Below are 18,292 nucleotides of genomic sequence, written 5' to 3' on the forward strand. Positions count from 1 at the left end.
GCTGCTGCAGCTGGCAGGGGGTTGGATGGAGGCTTGCAGGACACTGCAGTTGGATAATTCATAATCCCAAGGGTTCTCCAGCACAAACGATGCTTCACTGGGACAATATCCTGCAAGACCAGCCTGGCCTGGAAGAGGATTGTGTTTTCCTGGGGTTGGGACCAAGGGTCAGGTGGGATAGCATGGAGCTGGTGCTGATCTTTTAAATTCTTGACACGGCAAGCTGGATGATGTTTTAAATGTGTTTAAATCATCATATAATGAGAGCAAAACTTATCTTAGTCCAGGAAATGAAAACTGTGACCAGAATTATAGTTCTCTTGTTTAAATACTGTCAGTGTTTAGAAAGAGGACTCCACCACGAGTCTTCCCAGTTGTCTACAGAGTGAAATGAGAGCACCAGCCAGGGAAGAAAATGAGCCTGTTCCTGTGTGGAAACTCAGCACTGAGTCAGGGAGAGAATTTTTGGGGGCAGGAGGGATTGTTTGTTTTCTTTCCAGCCCTACCAGACACCAGACTTGGCTGTATCCTGACAAGATGCTACAAAGCACTCTTCTGGCAGTAAGTTAACATGAGAAACATTTGATCAATGCCTACTGGCAAGCTAATTAGAAGAGAAGGGATTCTCTGGATTGCAGGAAAAACAAAGGACGGAAATCAAAATGTTCAGGCAGATCATTTAAGGTCCTCATTCTGGGAGAGGGAGAGTAACTGGTTTCATTTCCCGGAGGCTAATCCTGCTCTAATTGACTTATTATTGGAGTCTGAAGGAAAACAATCCGTGTGGCCACGGGGATGGTGTGATTGCAGCTGCTGTGGGAGGGGGACACAGGGAGACAATTGGTTGCAGTGTGTGAAGTGACATGGGTCATGCTCAGACCTCAGCAATGTGAGAGCCCCAACTGGGCCCAGTGCTCAGAGCTGTGCTATGAACAGGGAAGAGCACTGGGAACAGGCTCAGGATTCATTTTGACTCAGTAGTTTCCAATACAGTTGTCTGCGGGAGGAAAAGCTCAACCTCTTCCTAAACACAGACCAGGCATCACAACTTGGTGGCTATGGCTTACTCATGAACTACAAAAACCAAACTACATATTTACAAACCAAATGCAGGACAGCAAGATCCTGGCTATGTGAGAGGCAATGTGCTTTAATGAGCTTTAAGGATCAAGATGAACTGAAATGCAGTAAAGTCTGGGAGCCAAGCAAAAGCTGAGGGGATTTGCATTTTTCAGCATTGGGAAAATCTGTTGTGCTTTCCATTAATACTGAAGAAAACTTTTTGAGTCCCTAGTTTGCATAATTAAAATACATAACTAGAAAGGAATTCAAATTTGGGCTAAATTACACTCAGGAAACTACATTCAGTTTTGATCATTTTGCTTGACAAGGGCTTTTTGGAATTAGAAATGCACTGAAGATATAGTATTACCAAAATAAGAACTATTATGGAATGCCTTAGGGATACAATTCATTATCCAGATAAACTTTCAAATAAGTAGACAGAAATGCATGTTAAATTACAATAAAATTCCTGTGGAATTACATATTTCTTCCATAACAGGCCAGATGATCTCATCTCATGAATGTTAATACTGTGACTACCACGATTCTCCAGGGAAGTTCAGAAGACAGTGAGCTTCAGGTATGGCTTGATAGTATGAGAATATGGTAAATTAAATAAGCCAAACTCAGAAGAGGAAAATCCAGCAAACAGAACAACTGTGTTGAAAAATACCTTGAATTTCTTTGGATAAACTTTAATCTACTTTTCCTGCCTGAAATTGATGGAAATATCTTTTCTTCAGAAGCAACTGAGGGGAATGAGCAAATGCTGAAACAGGTGACTAGGCGAAGATCCCATCAGGTATTTGATTAATAGCTGTTGTTTGGCAAGGAAGGTGTAAAAATCTGGTACATTCTGTTGGACCAGGTTTTCTGAGGTTTCAGGCCAACTTTTTGACTAGTATTTTTGTTTCTAAGGGGAAGCTGTTAAAATGTAGCCTAAAATTAGCAGACAAAAGTATTTGCTATTGACTTAGTACCTGTGTGAGCAAGTGATTGGTGCTGGTATGTAAGGGAAAAGCTCATTGTAAAGCAAGGAACCAAGGCACACCACTTCCTGCCTGTCCCCAAAAGTTTGCAGATTCACTTGGGATACAGCTAAAGGGGAGACAAAAAGTTAGAAATGCTCCTCTCCAAATGCAGCACATTGCAGGCAGAAAATGAGACATGTCATGGAGCTGAGTGAAAGGACTCATTTCATTCCACTGGTTCAAGGTGGGAACATTTCTTTCACCTTTGCTCCAACTCTTCTTGGTGACTGGGTGAAACATTCAATCTGTAGTTTGTCAGGAAGGGCTTGCAGTTCTAAAAGCTGCTCCAGAACCACATTTACTTATTGTACAAAAAGAGAAATACACTTGCACATTTTAGGAAAGTACTCTGCAGTTTGAATATTTCAGAAATTCTAAAAGTCCTTTAAAACTTTAGCCTTACTGGGGACTGTTTCATGTGGAAGAATCAGCTGTTGTACCACATAGTAAAGTAAAAAAAAAAAAAAAAAAAAATCAAAAAATAAACACAGGTGGTAGAGGCAGGAGAAAATAGCTCGCAGAGAAACTGGTGCATTTCTCACTTATTAGGACATTTCCTTTATTGTAAGCATAATTTATTCTGTTTCAGCCACATAGTTTCTGCACATTTCCTTTGAAACATCTGTAATTCTTTCTGGCAGAGAACCGAGGCAACACAGTATAGTTTCATCTCGGAACACTATCCTAGGAAAGGAGAAATACCCCAAAGCTGTAAAGAAAATAAAAATAATAACTTAACATTGAATGAAAAAATGAATTAGATCAAAGCTAAGTGAATCTGCTCACTGGGCAGCAGGGCAGAGGAGGAGGATGGTGTCAGCCCACCCCAGCTGGCAGCCCTGGGAAAGACATCCCTTCTTCAGCCTCTGGGACTCATCAAGCCCTCTTTCTCATGGACTCATGTTTCGTGGCTGACTGACTTTTAACTCAATTCTAATAAGAGTGAGGCGTGAACTCTGTCCTCAGTGGAATCTCCCCAGGAGAAAGAAACTGTGACTAAGGAGTCAATGATTTGGAGGTGAATAAGGCAAAGCCCTGAAAGGTGCTTGCTGCAGAGCAGGGCCCACTGCTTGCTCCAGGGTGGTTTGCTGCCCCAGGAGAGGTCTCCAGCATGGACGAAGCACACCAGTTCCTCAGTCATTGACCATCTTGGGAGGTCAGCAAGGGGCTGAACACTGATCAAATACCACCAGAAGTTCCACACAACCCATGGTGGGATCTCAAGCCCCAGCAAGCTGAGAGGTCCACATGGTGAAGTTCCCTCCCTGTACTGCAGGCACACTCAAGAGATCCCAAAGCAGCATTGCCACAGGATTCTAGCATCTTACCTGGCTTAATTAATGAAATTAATTATATCAAGCATGGTGCCACACTGGAATGGAATGGCCAGGCATTGGAATGGCCTGTCCAGGACAGTGGTGGAGTCACCATCCCTGGAGGCATTTAAAAGGCATTTGGACCTGGTCCTTTGGGACATGGTTTTGCAGTTGACTGTGGTGTTAGTCAAAGATTGGACTGGGTGACCTCGGAGATCTCTTCCAACCTAAACATTCTGTGGTTCTGTGATTCTGTGATATTGATTAAATGGGAGAGGCACAGCCCTGACATCTAGAAGTGCTAGCAGGATAGCGTAGCTCTTGGCTTGTGTGTTACTGGGATAAATAAGGGTCTTTATTCTCTGTGAATGTCAGCGTGGCACTGCTCGCAAGCACTGCCTTCACAGGGACTTCAATGCTGCCTTGCATTTTGTTTTTCTTTAATATTACCCAGAACTCAACAGTCATCTCCCTGTTTTGCAGGCACTGTTCCTGAAATAAGATTAACTTTCTCTCAGGGGTCACTTTCCAGCCAGGAAACTGAAAGCTATGCAGGAGAACAAAAACAAGGCAAAGAAAGAAAAAAAAAAAAATCAGGCTCTGTTGCAGACCTTCAATTTAAGATATGAAAACCTTGCAGGGTTCTTTGTGGGGAGATACATAAACCCACAGATCATTATTTTCAAGTTCAAGCCCTCCCCATTCATCTAACTGTGAAAAGCTGATGGTTTCCAGGCTGGGGGCTGTCCCTGAATACACAGATCATTGCATGGATCTACATCCCCTTGGATCCTACCCCACAGCCTTCTCTGTTCAGATCCACCTGGCAGCATGCTGACAGCAGCCCTGATAGCTCTGCAGATGTCCTGAAGATGACAGCACAGTGACAGTAACCATGGATGGATCCTCCTGGTATTTCTTTCATGTGGTCTTCATTTGTAACTTCCATTCTCATCACCTAGGACATTTCAAAAGGGTAGGCATATTTTCTTTTCCTAAATTATTCTAGAGGGGCCATGAAAATGTTAATATTTATGGGTCTGACTAGCTGGGAAATCAGACTTCTGCATATCACAGCACAACCATTTTGAAGATCCCAGTTCAAGGAAAAGCGAATCCCAAGGTTCAAGCAGGGCTGAAGAAAAAAGAGAATATTTTATTATCTACGATCTCTCTGATCAAAGCAATACCAAAAGCATTTCTCTGTCTGCAGAGGAAACAATGAAGAATGTGGAGCAGGCAGAAAACCTAATGCTCGTTCAATAATACTTGTGTGTGTTCCTGTACTTCTGAACTCCCTCCACGCCAAAGAAACAGAAAAGCACAGCCCTGCAGTCTGCAAGTATGTGCACACATCTACATTTATCAGGTGATGGAACTCTCTAATTTATTCCATTTCAGTCTGTAAAGAAATAAAAAATGGCCTGATTAAGCAAAATTACTTTATTCTACTCTCCGTCTACAGAAAAGGTGACAGAGCTGTTTTACTTGAGAGCAGACAAGAGGGGGCACTCATGCATTTCCTACACGAGGGCTCCTGATTTACACTTTTTTGGCTGGGAGGATATCTGAGAGATTCCTCGATGAAAAAGGTTGCAGGAAAAAAACCCCAACAAATTAACACAGCACCGTAAAGAAGCAGAAAACTTGTCAGAAAGGGAAAGAAGAAAAATGGAGGTGCGTGGGTAATGTTAGAAGACATCCTGGTGCCCCGTGCTGGGAGGCCTGACCCTGAAAATCTTGCTTAGGTTGGAGGAGGAGGCGTTACAGGAGCAGACGTGGTGGAAGCAAAGCTCCTGTGGAGCTTGGTCTGAAGTGTAGTCCACAGCAATGAGCTAAAGCTGGCCTTAGGCCCCTTACAAGCTTTTAAATTTTCAGAGTAATGAAAAAGGGCAGGCGGGTGAAAATAGCTGTAGGAGATACAGCTTCCAGGGCAGTCCTCGTTTTAATAATGAAACAGTTTGGGCTGCCTACACAGGGTTACTCAGGAAAGTTAAATAAATCAATCAGCTAAAGGTGTGAAGTCAACTTATGTAAGTTATAGCATATTAAAACTCCATGTGAATAGTTTCATTCAGGGTAAATAGCCTTAGATTATTACAGTTTAATTTTCTAGATTAGCAGAAACAAAATATGTTTTGATAGCAAAGTAAAACAAGACGGAGGGGAATAAACATCCAGTTAGTAAATCAGTCCTGCATCTCTGAGCTGTCTTTGGATTTAGCAGCAGAAAATCCAAAGCTACCCAAACAGAAAAATAAAGTTTATCATGTGTAAATATCATCCAGCAGCCTTAGCTGCAGAAGTCTGTAAGGAGCAGCAAGCGTGTTATGGGAGCCACACACAGACCTCACAGTGTTTGCTGTGCCACTGCACATCCCTTTTGCTGCCCACGTTTCTGTGGGCACCCCAACTGGAACTGAACCATATTCCTGCTGCAAACAGCAGAGTCAATTAACATGAATTAACTTTCAGTTAACACAGTTTAACGAAATTACTGAAGAGTGATATTACCAGAAGCATTACTAATTCTTTTATTAAAAACCACATTAATTTGCTCAGCTAAGTGAAGCATCAGTCAATCAAAAACTCTGCCTTGCTCAGTAAGCTTCCCCTCTCTTCTCTCAGCTTGCTATCAGGTTTTCCTCAGCTTCTTCTTTTTGTACCAGTAAAATGAGACAAGTTTGTATCTTTTTCATTTTTTGTAAGCGTCCCCAATTGGTCTCAGCATCATCATCATCCCAGGCTCTTCACTTTAGACACCAAATCACTACTTGAGGATGAAATTAGATTAGACAAGTGAATCTCATACAGCATAAAGGTGATATAATTACAGATCTGATATTTGTTTGTTTCTTTAAGCTAATGGCCCTATGTAAATGGATTTTTCATTGAGCTACTCTATTGTTGAGAATAAGGTCCTACCACACACTGTCCTCTAGAATGTCTTAGTCACAAGTGCAGTAAGGTCCTCAAGGGTCATATTTTTCCTTTGGAAAGGGGAAAACATCAGGCTTGCTCTAGCAAATTTCTGACCTATTTTAACAAGATGGCTTTGGAAATGTAACTAAATTTAGTATTACTCAGTTTCCACAACTCTTAGTGGAAACTCCACAGGAATGTGAAAGTGAGAGGAGCAATTTGATGAGAAATTGAAAGCAGTAACACTGAGATGTTTATTTAGGGCACTCACTTTAAAACAGAGGCAAACTCTTGTTTGGGGAGAAAAGGCTGAAATGTGATTACCGTGAATCGCAAATGTGGCCTAAAATGTTACAGAACATCAAGCTCTGTGATCTTATCCCCTCGTTTAGAGGCAATGTGTATTCTTTGTATAATATACTCTCTGTGTAAGACTGATTAGATACCCTATATAAACTAAAATATTACTAACTACATGGACAACTTAAGGAAACCTTGAACAGTATATAAACCAAGAATCTGATGGTTCTGCACAACCCTTTTAACAATCTAAGACGAAAAACCTTCTCTCCTGATCAGCATTTTCCCTCCATAAGCTGGCAGAAGTGTCATGCAATATGCAGAATTTATACAGGAGAGAACTGTGTAGAAGCCCATGGGCTCCATCACACCACATAATTATTAATAATTTGGCTATTTCTCAGAACGTTTCCTCTAACATTTTTTTACTGTGTTCATATTCACTGCTGCAAATTCCCATTGCCCCAAAACCAGAGTAAACGGTAGCAGAAATATTATTTATTAATTCACTCTTTATTTAATGGTTGGACTTGAAGATCTGAAAGGTGTTTTCCTACTAGAACAAATCTGTGATCCTGTGATTACAAGGAAATAACATTAGAAATTTATTGGTGAATGAAGTCCTCAGGTGTTTTAAAAGTGAACTTGCTCCTGGACTCAAAGAAAATTCACCTTTATCCAGGTGAAGTCAGCTAGCTTTCAAACCATCACCTTAATGTCTCATCACAATGTCTCATGTGTAAAAGATGCCAAGGTCATGCCATAGCAACCAGGAGGCTCTTTCTGGAGAAAATAAATGACTATTATTTAAAGGATGAGGTTAGAAAACCAAAACAGGACCAAAACAGAAGTCTAAAATCTCTCAGACTGAAATTACTTCCCTTACCCCTAATTGCCTGTAGATAATCAGCAAAATACCTATGTACTTTATTTATTTAGCACTGTCAGATGCCATTTAAAGCAAAGAGGGTTTAAAAATACTCATAGTCTACAGAGGGGACTCATCTAGGATTTGTGGCCCTGCCATGCTCTCACCCCTCAGGGCTCTCTGCCTCTGGCAACCTCTCTACCTGTGCCTTCTCCATTCTCCTGCCACTTCATCCCTGTGCTTCGAGAGTAAAGGAAAGTTTGCAGAACATGATGAACATTCCTCATAGCTCAAGCCTGGTGGTAGCCCTGCAACCAGGAGTCCTCAGACTTGGTTTTAACTGCAGCAACAAGCAGAACCACAGCAATACCCAAAAAGAGGGACATTAAAACTGTTCAGTAGGGAAGTAACACAAAAGGGTGTCCGAAATCTTTTACGGGATTGCGTAAAAGATTGTTTGGGAGAAGAGACACAATTTTCCTTAAGAACTATTTCATGATAAATCCCTGAAATCTCACAAGTACCAGCTGGGGAAGAACCATGGGAAGTCCTGCAAGGTACTGAGTGTCCTGCTTCCAGGCAGAGTTTATTCTTACTCAGCCTCTTCCAGCACTGGGCTACGTAACAGTCTCCTCAGAGCTTCAATTCACTCCCACGCATTACTGTACCATGCTACAAATTAGACACATTTTAGGAAATTAAAAGTCAGGGAAGAAGAAAGAGACAGTTAAGCTCCTGAGAATAAGACAAATGTCTCCAATCAGGAGAAATTTATGCATGTATTTGCTGATAGAAAACTGGAAGAAATTCATAATACCGCACATAATGGTTTAAACGCTATTGGGAAAGCAGATTGAGAAGGGTAAGGGCAAAATGTTCAATCTTCTTAAACAGCAGATGAAACAGGCTCTAAATTAATCAGGAGTCTTAGAAACTCTAATAAGAAGGGACTGATGAAGAACAGCTGCACCCAATCCCTATAAAAACCTTCAAAAAGAAGGGAATTAAGTGATAATGCTGGTAGAAAGGCATATCATCACAGGATGGCCTCCTGCTGCTGCAAAATGCCAGAGCAAACCCAAGTGCTTTTCCAAGGGAAGATAATTATGATGTGTCCTAGCCCTGTTTCCAGTTCCTGGACATGATTTCCACTCTGTAGTCTGGTGATACAGCTGTCATTTGGGCTGACTTTAAATTGTAGTCAGCACTGAGAGTAAAAACAGAAAATGTCTCCTCCGCCCTCACCTTAGAGGTTTGCCTGAGAAGAAGGATGTGTATCTGAATTATGGCTTTGTAAAAGAGAGGAATAAAAAGGAAAAATAAAATATATGCTCACCATTGACTGTTGAAGATCTTCAGTACTGTAGACTCAATGAAGTTAACTTTTAGCCCAGTATAGGGGAAAGAGAAAGTATCCCACAGGGAGGAAGGATATAAGTCAGTGTCTCTCAGGAAACCAGTTGTCTGCCTGAAGGATCATTTGTGGAACAGCAACAGATGATACTAACAGGTTTAAGGAAAAAAAATAATACAACGGTTTGGCCAGATTAATTGTGCAACAAGGTAGTGTTGTACAAAACTGGTAGTTTGTGGAAAGAAGGAAAAATTCCTTTTCACATTATTTTCCCCAAAATTTACTTTTTTGGGTTGGTTTTTTTTTTTTTTTTTTTTTTGACAGAAAACCAGTCAGCTCTCAGTAACTGCCCTTTATCTGTGTGATGATGCTTCTGAGCGTAGCCCTGGACAGATAGACAGACACACAAACTGCAGTGGAGCTGCATCTCCACAGACATAGTGCCTGGGCTTCTTGGGATTACAGCAGCTTTCCCCCAAAACTGTAGGAATTGAGGAACACTGACAGCCTGCAACTGCAACATTTCCCTAACTGAAAAGGCACTTGCAACATGGACTCTACAGATTTAAGGACTTGGAGAGAAAGATCTGTGTTTTGCCTCCAAAAGCAGGAGACTGCATGAAAATATTTAAGTGGGGCTTTTCATATCATTTTTTACCCCGGAACAAATTGCTTGATTTTTTAGGCATCTTCAGTTTCTGTGGTTTTAGGATTGTCTTAATGCTCACAGTTACAAAGAATGAAGATGTCAGAACTCCTCTGTAGAAATGCACCATTGCATCAGAATTGCTGTTTCTCCTCTAAACCAAGCCATCATGACTGGAAATGACTCTTGTTTAGGAAACAAATTACATATGGACACTGATGTAACATTCCTGCATGGTCTCAGTGATTCCTCTCTGAGCTAACTGTATGACAAAGGTCAATCTCACGAAGTTATCTGCACAACCAAAGCAAGATGAAGCAGTGACATTTTTACTAACTTTGACAGTGTGGAGAGGCAAACAGAGTTACAAGCCCTATGGATGGGCTTCAAAAAGGTCTTCCCTCCCCCCATGTGGAGCTATAACTATAACTATATCCTCAGTGTAAGGTCTCAGCTTCCTCTGCTGCCTGCCTTATGCAATCCTCATGCCTGTCATTTCCCAGCAGAGCTAAATGTCAAACTCTGAAAAAAATGGTTGATAATGCAAATGTATTTGATAATAAGCCATTCTGAGGACCCTAGAAGAGTCATAAACTTGTTTGTTTTAATTGAGGTAGGGTAGGGTTTGTAGTGTGATAGAGCAATGAAAACAGCCCTGATTAACAGTTCCTCTCATCTCCTGCTCTGACAGCCCCTTTTTCAAAGCACCAATATTACCCACTTAGAAAATGGATTTATGCCAATGTTTAAAGCACTTCTTCTTCTTTCAGCACGCCAGATGGTACTAAAAATTCAAAATATTTCCTCGAACAGCTGTATCTTTAGCAACAAAATTAATACAAGCCAAAATACCACTGGTGTGTATAGGCCATAATGACCAAACTCCTCAGTTATATGTCTAATATAAAAAGGAATTTTATTGTTTAAAAATAGATCTGATCAGCTCAGTATTGTGTCAATCATGTGACTCTGTCTGGGTTTTCAAAACTAGATGCAAAATTTAGTACCTTTATAGTCTAACAGCTGGTCTGATAAGAATGTAAAATACACCTTTCCCTAGAGCTATAATAAATGCGTTAACACTTTCTTACAACCAACCCTTTCCTACAACTCATCATTTTCTTGCCCCAAGCTCCGTCTGTGTATTTGATGACATAAATCTTTTAAGCAGGTTTTGACCAGAAGCTAACTTCACTTACTCTCTGATATCTGGGCAATAATATGTTTTTTTTTTCTTTGGTGTTTAAAGGGGAGGGGGGAGGGGGAATACTTTCAATTCAGACTAAACAAAATGCAAATGATTGTGTTTGCAATTTCCATCTCCTTAATGCCTACAGTAGGTTTTCTTAATGATCTATTTGTTAGATCATTAGAGAGATCATTAGATGTAAGGTATGCAGTTTTCACAGTTTTAGTATTTTAAACAGTGTGGTATCTTTGGCATGCCCTGAACAGTGAGCAATAAGGGATAGGAAACACAAAAAAAAACCCCTTAAGCCAAATAATTCTCCCATTTAAAAAAGTGTAATATCCAGGCAATGTAATGAACACGGTTCTATTTTCTGCCTATGTTTGTACATGCATGTGAACATTCTCAATGCTAGCATGTGAACATCTGCTAAAAAACTGAATTACTTAATAGTGCTTTGAAGCAAGAAATGACTGTTCTTGTTGTAGAGAGGGAGGATGATCTGGTGGTTATTGACACTGGAAGGGACAATTTTGTGTCCCTCCCCTGTCATAGACACGTGAGACAATAAGCCACCTCAGTTGCCTTGGGTCTGAGGCACATGAGGGAATCACAAAAACCCCAGCACCTCAGCCTTTGCTATCATTTTTCCTGTGGGACTTTGCCTGTGGTAGGAGAACATCACCTTCCCCACCTCTGTGTGTCTGTGCCCTCTGCCAAGCGCCAGTCTCTGCCTTCCCACTGGCACTTTCAGTGTACAAATCACTCCTCTTATCTTCCTCAAGTGCAATTCCCACCCTCATCTGTGGGATTCCCTTTCCACTGGGAGTCTGTTCCTCTTTCAGCACAAGCGTGTGCTTGCACAAGGCATCTGGCACTGAAGTGGTGTGGCTGGCCTGGTGCTGTCGTGCTGGATGTGGAGGTGATGAGCGAATGATTGTTATTTGTGGATGTAGCACTAGAGCTATTTTTAACCATCTTCCTTTTGCACAGATGCAGTGCTGTCATATTACTTTGTCATTCTTGAAAATCAGCATCCAAGCAACAAATAATGAAAGGGTATGGGTTTTGAAAGTATTGAAAGAGTGTGTTAATATTTTTTAAAAATGAGACCAAAATAATGTGGAATGCATGTAATTTAAAAATTTGCAATCCCTGCCCTCAGCTGCAGTAAAGACATAGCACAGGCTGAAAGTGGAATGAAAGGCTATAAATCAGGTGGAGAAACAAGGCAGCTCACTTCACTTAGGGCTCCCTGCAGGTGCCTCCCAAATTCAAAATACTGCCCTATGACCTTGCAGGAACAAGACCACGATACGAAGCTGGGCAATAGCTGTGCTCAGTGACTTATGAAGGCATTGCATTGAAACCATGTGAAGGTAGAATTGATGCTAGCTTTGATTCTGTTTAACTCAATACAAGTACTCCCATTTAAAATTTTAAGTAATTAATTTGTACAATAAATGTGGTTAGCTCTAAATGAGATTGTGTTTCCCTTCAGAAAAGAGCAGGCAAATGTGTGTGACTTGGACAGGCATGAATGGATGATTTTACTCTAGATAAATCTCTAGATTATATTTTATCCAGAAATTTTAATTATTTATCTATACATAAAAATTTATCTAGAAGACTCTAAATACTACAAAGGTGATGGCCACTCCACAAACACAGTGTATCCCACAACCAGCTCAACACCAAGACGAAAAATATGGGAGACTCCTATGCCCAGGTGATCACCTGTACAGGATGAGAAGAGCCTACTCTCTTTTATAATGAACACTATTATTTCAGGAGTTTAGAGTAATTTTTGTTTTCCTTCCCTTTCCTGCCCCTTCAGAGCTGTACAGGCCATTGACTGGCAGCCAGGCAAGAGCTAACCTGGTGTGAAAGTGAGGACCCCTTTTCATTCAGGTAAAGTAACTTTAAAGCTAAATTTTCAAAGTTATTCTCTAATAATAATTTTACAGCTCCTTTAATTTTTTAGGGGAGGACATTACTAGTCTCTAAGCAGGGTATTCTGACACTGTTGTGCTATTTTACATTTCACCAAGATTTACTTACAATTGTTTATTTCCATTTCCATTTGCAAGAGCCCAGCTCCCTCTCACACAAATCCCTGTTAATGACACAGACCCGTAGCTCACTGGAAGCTACAGAGAGGGCCATAGTGTTGGTTAAGCTCCAGATTAGGTGCTCCCTCATAGCCAAAACACCTCCTCAACCTCTGAACTCTGACCCTGCCACCCACTTTCATGGTCCCTGCTAAGCAAGTGGGAGCCAAGAATCAGCAGAGGGCCAGGAGAATTTTCCTTGTGTAGTGTGCACAGCAAGCTGTGTTAATCTTTGGCCAGTAATAGCTATGGGGCAGAAATTTCCTCTGAAACCACTTTTTTGTCTTACATTTCACTCCAGTCCAAAGAGGCTAAAAGAGAAAGTGCCAGTGCTTTAAATTAATCCATTAGCTTTTGCACAAGAATGAAGGATAGCTGAAAGAGGTGAAAAGAAACATTTTAATGTTATTTTTGCCATCCTTCTCAATTCCCACTTGTGCAAAACCAGAGTAAATTAGGTGATGCATTGGACCAAGGCTAAGGACTTGCTATTTGACTGCATTCTCAGAAGCCAAAGGCATCATTAAAATTACTTCCCTCTTCAGGACTAACTCTGCATTTGAGTGATTCCTAGAAGACCATCTGTGTTTCCCAGACCCTGTCCTTATAAGTCCCTTTCCCAGCCACAGCATTGACATAATCTCTATGGCTAACTGATTATCCTGGGAGCGTGTGTGATTCCCAACCTGTCAGATTTTCGTGGCTGGAGATGTTGACATGCAGCCCCAAGCTGAACACTTTCAGCTGTAGGATAAAGCACATAAAGGAAAATAGGGTGAGTTTAGTACACCTGTTCTCCATCCATCCACCAAGAACAGAGTCTTCGAAGACGTGAGACAAATTCACCGTAGACTCCCAGAGGTAAAGGGCAATGAATTAAGTCACTCTGGAATATTTTATTTGCTGCTGAGATACTGCAAGGTTGAAGGAATCTGACACCAGGAAAGGTTACACAGGCATCCCAAGAAAGAGCTCAGGAAGCAGTAAACATCACCCATACACTTTTAGCACATTACTAGCTAAGCTCCACACATTTAATAGCTTGCCCTTCATCAAAAAGATTGATGATGCCTGATAACAGAATGGTATTGCAAGGATACTGTGCTGCAGGAACCCTATCCTTGTGGTGGCATGCGGTGCCATTGCTGAAATAAATGATCTTATTCCCTTACTGCAGTAAGCAGTCACAATCTTTTGGAGCAATCTGTTTACTGGAAAAGAACAGGGCTGCAGATCTGTGGACACTGCAGCTGATGAGCACTGTGGAGACCTCATCTCCTTCTTCTATGAGGTGAGGGAGTCCCTAGTTTCACCCAATCATTTACTATTCTGGTTTGTCCTGGGGAGCTCACACTCTATCGTTTTGCTGTCCTTGGTCTCTTAAGGTCCAACTTTAACCTGGGAATTTCTTTTACAGTCCTCTAAGTGTCAAATCCATTTTATCAAAACTGGAGAGTGGTTCCATGTATTTCAGATGTTTTCTAACAACCCTAGGAGCCACAAAGGTGTAAACTGTAAACAGCAGAGTGTACATCTGTATCTTCATGGCTTGCTGCTGTCAGTTTGTTGCTAGTTTTTGTCTTAGTCCTGAATGCATTCTTGCTTTCACTGTCCACTGTGTCACATTTTGTACCAGTTATCTGCCACTCACAGTCTCTAAAGCCAGGATTTATTCTCAGCAGTAGCAGAGTACAAGATTTCTTTCTTTGTATAACCAGAACTGTGTCAAAACCCCTCTGTCTGTAGAAAACAGCATGCGAATTGGCAGAGATGTGAGGTATGTGCACGGCCAGTTAAGAATTACTCAGGGGTGAAATGTCTTTTCAAAAGTACTGAAGTGAGGTAGCTGCAATGCTGTGGTCATTTTTGAAGGTGAAGGGTGAAAGACAGTAATATTTTCCTGGAAATTGTGGCCTGGAAACTGCGGCCTGGAAACTGCCACATCATCATTGCCCGTGTACCAGTGTGCTTCTCAGATGGGGAATCTCCTTGGGAAAGGTGTTTTTGAGACACAGCACATGCCAGTCAGAGCAGCAGTTTGCCTTGGATGGTGCCCCACATTCCCCTGAAGCAGGTTAAGTCATCATGACAGAAGTTTACATTCTCCAGCTCATTTGTTCCATGTTCTTCTCTTTGTTTCTTGTGTTAACGCACTAGAGTTCACTCTTGTTTTAACCACATTTATCCTTTCTTGTGGCAGTCCCTGAAAAAATGCCTTGTGCCTCAGTAGTCACAGTGCTCTCTTGCAAGTCAGCCTTAGTTCCCTGCTGTAAACTTGAGGTGTCCTTAGCCTTGCACAAGTGATGGATATTTGCAGGTCTGCCTGTGTGAGGATTTGGGAGGCAGAGTTTATTCTTATCTCTTGTGCTTCACTTAGTGGGTCACCTTGGAGGAGTCCCTTCCCCTTTCTTTGCTTCAGTCACTCATCTGTAGGAAGAGATATTTAATATTTCTTGATGAAAAGCAATTAGCTAAGCCTTAATGCAATTTCCCTTCCTAGTTATCTGTCAGACTGTTGTCTACTGAGACAATGCTTGATCTGTGTGCTCTCCTGCTTGCAGATACGCTGAGGTACTATTTATTTTCATTTTTCCTAGCCTCTCTTATATTTTTTGGGCACAATCTTTGTGTCTTACTCATAAAAATGGGCCATAATGCTCTGTCCATCCTAAGACTTATCCTGGCACATTTTGTAGGAAAACAAACACTTTGTGGATGATAAAAAAAAACCAAACAAGGCAAAAAAAAAAAAAAAAAAAAAAAAAAAGCATAAAAAGCATTCCAGTTTTAATTTATAGCTTAGCTTCTAATAGATGTTTGATATTTGAAGCAACACAATATTTGAAGCAATTTCTAGTAAGTAAGTGATGACACCCAGGCTCTGCAAAGGACTTGAGTACAATCCTGCTTGGCTGTAGACTGCATGGAAAAAACCAGATCTCAACATAGCAACACATGGGACTTGTGACTTTCTGGGCCATCTTTTAGAAGAAACTCCAAACATCTTCCAGGGCAGTGCATATAATGTCTTCACATTCTGGATCATGAGTTGTGCTGGTGGTGGATGTATGCAGAGTAACAATACTGCATAAGAGAGGGGCTTTAATGTGCCTGGGATATCTCAGTGACATGTTTTATGTGGTGCTTTGTCAATCTGCCATGTGCAATAACCATGTGTCTAGGACTTTTGGAAATCTGGCAGCTACGTTGGCATTATTTCTCTTTCTCCTCTTTGCATAGTCATTTTAATAGGGAAAAAAAAAATCTTACTTTCTTTTGACAGGGTTTCTGGGTAGAGAAGAAAAGTAGATACAACTGGAAAATGTCAGAGATGTTTTGGTTGAAAACCAACAGTAAGTCCACTAACACTTGTCTCCCTTTACCTACCCCTTCTCCTCAACCTTCACATGATTTTTTTCCCTGAAGAACACAGACACTCTTGTCCTGCCCTCTCTGTGGAGCCTCCTTCTCTCTAGTTAGTTTTCTCTTTCTTTGGCTGATGGTGAAGGGGAGAAAAGCCTTCTCTGTGAAGTCATGTGCCTTTGTTCCTCCTTTTTGCCCAAAGCTGCCTCGCTCTTCAAACCGCTGCTCTGTCACCTCTGCCCCTTTGTTCTCCTGCTTAGGGATTTTCCGCTCCTTACCTTCCTGCTGATAAAGTTAATCAAACTAATTTTCCCATTCAGTCACCTCCCTTATCACAGGCATTGTTTGGCCAGAGCCCAATGGATATGGTTTCTGAGCTCTGCTGTTTGTTCTGAAGCTTTTTCTGGCCAGGGTGACTGATGTGTGTCAGGCTCTGTTTCAGTTCCTGGCGGAATCGCAGTACCTTCAGTCAAATAGAAAATATGTTTTAATCTAATTTGTGAAACTAAATAGCAAAATTTTGTGAAATTTTGGTATTCATAAATTCAAATAATTTCATCATCAGGAAAGTATCCAGGATCTTTTTATTCCACTTTGAAACTTTCTATCTTCACCTTGTGCTTAGCTGCCAGTTCCAAGTGATGACCATAGCTTGGCTCAGCTTCTCTGTCAGTGACTGTAAAAGGTAGAAAACATAATTTATTCTGCCTTATACTTGCTTGTCTTGCAGTGTAGGTGTTTTGAAGAGGCAAAATGGAAAAGCGTATGGGAATCAGCTGGAAGTGGTCTCTGGAACCTCTGGCAGGTATTTTGCCTGATCTACCCTCAAGGTCCCTCCACAGTTTTTGGAAGAGCTCATAGGCCTCTACTGTCCACTGGCTGGGGGAGCAGAGGCAATTGACACAAAGTAGGTGCTTGGCTCCAGACAGGGTCAAATTAGGGTGACAAGTCCTACTCAGCAAGCCAGAAAAATTTATGGTCGCTCTTCCTATTGCCATCGCTGCTCCAGTGCCAGTTGTATTAACAGTGTAGTAACACCAAGGGCAGCGTTTAAGAAGGCCAACAAAAGTATTCAGAGCAATTCCTCAGCTTATCAGGGCGTGCCAAATGTGGGTAGGTGGATCACAGAAGCATAGAATCATTAGAATGGTTTCTTCTGGAATGGACCTTAAAGATCATCTAGGGCAGGGACATCTTCTACTAGACCAGGTTGCTCAAAATCCCATCCAATCTGTCCTTGAACACTTTCAGGGATGGAGTATCCACAGCTTCCCTGGGAAACCTGTTCCAGTGTCTCAGCACTCTCATAAATAAGATTTTTTTCTTTCTGTCTAATCTAAATCTGCCCTCTTCAAGTTTAAGGCCATTACCTCTCATGCTATCACTACATGTTCTTGTAAAAAGTCCCTCCCTAGCTTCCCCAGAGGCCCTCTTCAGGTACTGGAAGGCCACTATAAGGTCTCACTAGAGCCTTCTTTTCTCCAGGATGAAAAATCTGAACTCTTTCAGCCTGTCTTCATAGGAAAGATGCTCCAGCCCTCTGATCTTCTCTGTGGTCACCCTCTGGTTTTGCTTCATCAGGTCCACATCCTTCCTGTGCTGGGTGGTCCCGAACCCCAACACTGATGCTCAAGGTTGCTACTCATGTCTGCTATTTAGTTTCATGCCACTGAATTTGTCTAAGCCTTCTTAGTGAGGCCCTGCTCCCCCCAGCTTGGCTGCTAGTGTTAGAAGACTCTGAGGAGGTCCTCACAGCTCAGTTGCAGGAAAATCCCTGAGTCCTCTAGCCTTGCATGGGATACAAAGCACTCCCAAAAGGATTTCCCTTTGTGCATCACTACTGGTGGAGGGTGGAATCCCAGCATTTCATAGGTTATCCTGCTGAGGAAAAAAAAAAAAAAAAAAAAAAAAAAAAAGATTTGTTCTGAAATAATTTCTGGAAAGCAGGAATCAAAGGGCAGATCCTCCTCTTACCCGACACACTCCATCCCCATGCCTGCCCCTGGCTACTCATCTGTGCTTCCCTGCACCAACTCCAGACATTGCTTAAACCTTTCATGAGGTGATTTAACTCACAAAAAAAGCAGAAAACTAATCCTAGAAGGAGGAAAGGGAGTTAGAGTTGTC

Source organism: Heliangelus exortis, chromosome 1 (assembly GCF_036169615.1).
Source record: "Heliangelus exortis chromosome 1, bHelExo1.hap1, whole genome shotgun sequence".
NCBI classification, from domain to species: domain Eukaryota; kingdom Metazoa; phylum Chordata; class Aves; order Apodiformes; family Trochilidae; genus Heliangelus; species Heliangelus exortis.